Here is a 2,714-nt window from a genome sequence, read left to right as displayed (position 1 = left end):
ATGAAATCTTTTTTTTTTTATTTTATTTTATTTTATTTTTTTTATCAGTTACATTGTATTAACTCTGTATCCCAGCCGTGTCCCGATCCCTCATTCCCTCCCAGTCCCTCCCTCCCTCCCTCCCTCCCTCATCTCCACCGTGCCCCTTTCCAAGTCCAAATTTCTTGCATGCAAACCTGCCTCTCATGTTTTTTTTTTTTTTCTCCCTATGAAAGCTGACCTAAGACAATTAAGTTTATATATAATTAGCTGTGTTACATAATTTGGTTAGTTTTAACTCAGAAGCCTCATTACAAATAATCAGGGCAAATTGCAACTTAGCATTTTCCTTTGCCAAAGGCTTTTATTCGAATAAGGTTGCTGGGACTATCTTCCCTGCTTCAGGTCGTATGCTAATCATATGGCATTTGTTCTGCGTTCCTACTTACACAAGTAATGACTTCAAAAGATATTTCCTAGTCTTTATTTTGTTTTGACTCCATATTTTACCTTGGATTGGTACTCCCAAATAATCAGCAGTGTTTGTAGTTTTATAGCAGTGGCTACACTGTGGCTATATTTTCCTTTTTGACCCCCCCACCAGAAACAGATGAGAAAAAACAAAGCTTGACATCCACTAGATTAATAACCGTTTTCCAAGTATTTATACGCAAGCATCCTGTGGACTTAGGGAAAGGGGGTATTGAAGAAAACCTAGCAGTCTGGAATCTAGTTGCAAACAAAAGAATGGGGTGAGGTTACTTTACTCTGTCCAGTGATTTATTTTTTTCTTTGGTATGACTGTCATAAATTACTAATTATTAGAAAGACTTAGTTTGTTTCATGAGTTTTGATTTTTCTCAGTTTAGTTTTCCTATATACTAATCAAAATGTATTTGGAAACATTATGACAGCTGATTTTCCATGAGATAATTAAAATATATACTTTTAAAATTATATTTAATATTAATGGGATTATTTTCAGTATTTCTAAACTACACTATTTAGAATGCTTCAATGTCATTATTTTTAACACAGTTCTGTTTGGCACAGATATATTTATTTTTTGTAACATGCATTAAGAGGCACTAATTACCCAGTATCTATAAGGTAACAAATATGAGACCACAGAATTGTAACTCTGCCACAGCTGGCAGACTTGGGCCTTTCTGGTTGTGCAGGTTTTCAAAATACTAGATGCCCACATGAGAACCCTGCCGACAGAATCTGTTAAGGAGTGCACTCTAAGGGGTGACTTGCCAGTCACCGGGCAGCTGACAGATGATAGGCGGGGCATGTTAGCTATAAAGTAGTTACAGCCTAGTTCACAAAAGTTAGCAACTGTTTCTCTTTCTAGAAAGAAGCAAGAAGTTAAGAAATTCTTTGAATTAGCTCCTGCTGTCAGGTAGAGTGCAGAGAGGGCTGTTAGAGCAGTGTCAGAAAAGACCCTGGCTGGTCATACAGGTTGGACATCATTAATAATCATGGCTTCTAAATACCGGTAGCAAGGTGGCTTCTGATTTACAATCTTAGGTAAATTATAGATACATGAAAAGGACAGTAATCATACACTAAGATTAATAAACAACACTTTAAATTAGGCACACCAGCTGGTCATCACAAGGCTACGATAGACAGGGTACCCAGATTTTTTTTCTTGCCACGTCTGGTTGGCAGAGCAGCTCGCATGGCCTTCTCAAAAACCTCCCTCAGTCCATCTTTGGCTTTTCTGAACACCCCATTAACCCAAAAGCGTGAATCCTGTTTGCCTCATCTCTGCCTTCTTCAGGCTTTACCCTGCTTCATTTGGCCTAACTCCTGCCCTGTGAGCTTACCGATCAGAAGATCCTTCTTGACCCAGCGAGGATGATGGGCATATTTGGACAGAAATGATTAACTTCTGGAGTCCATTTTTTTCTGGGACGTTTTCTGAAATATCAGGGCTGTCAATGGAGAAACATCACTGTAACATCCGTGTCTGGACAGGAGAGAGGCCTCAGACAATCACAATCTTTCTGTCCAGGTGTGTCCCACAAAGCCAGCTCTACCTGATTTTCATCCACCTCAGTATCTGCCACATAGCTTTCAAAATACTGTGGCCACATATACCTCTGGGTATTGGTCTCTGCTGAAGACTATGGGCAAGCAGGCCTTACCACAAGTTCCATCATCAGCAACCACTAGTTTCTTCCTGATGGCAGCCATCACTTACAAAGATGTTGAAAACACACAGCTCGGACAGCAGTTGTACGAAGTTCCTGGAACTTCTCAGATGTAAGACTTGAGGTGACAATTCAGAGAGCAGCCTCTTCGCACAAGAAAAATACTATCTATATCACCTTTATACAAGAAAAATATTAAAATATTTCTTTACACAAGAAAAATATTATCTATTATCTGAACCAAAAAGGGCTAAAAATAAAACGCAAAATTCTCACATTTTTATAATCTCACCCTTGCTACCTAAAGCCTGACTCCAGGGAACTTACAGTGTCTTAAACATTCCTAATGACCCATGGAGTCATTCTTTATTATTATTAACAATTAATTTAATTTAACTCTTGAGGTATTGGGCCTGAGATAAGCATGGCTAAGTAGTACCTAGTATACCTGTGGTCACACTCTCCATTGATCCATAACTGCCTCCTTTTCAAAGTGGTCTAACGAGCTGAAAATCTCTTCCAAAAGACTTTAGGCTTTTGTGGAATTCCGGTCTCTTCAGGTCCACTGTGAGG

General features: G+C 38.9%; 1 pseudogene; it reads right to left on the bottom strand.

The window, feature by feature from the left end:
• Positions 1-1,790: 1,790 nt before the first annotated feature.
• LOC110539355 (rho-related GTP-binding protein RhoA-A-like) lies at positions 1,791-2,184 on the bottom strand (annotated as a pseudogene).
• Positions 2,185-2,714: the final 530 nt, after the last annotated feature.

This window comes from Meriones unguiculatus, chromosome 9, assembly GCF_030254825.1.
Source record: "Meriones unguiculatus strain TT.TT164.6M chromosome 9, Bangor_MerUng_6.1, whole genome shotgun sequence".
In the NCBI taxonomy this organism is placed as follows: Eukaryota; Metazoa; Chordata; class Mammalia; order Rodentia; family Muridae; genus Meriones; species Meriones unguiculatus.
This window is presented reverse-complemented; position numbering and strand designations above follow the sequence as displayed.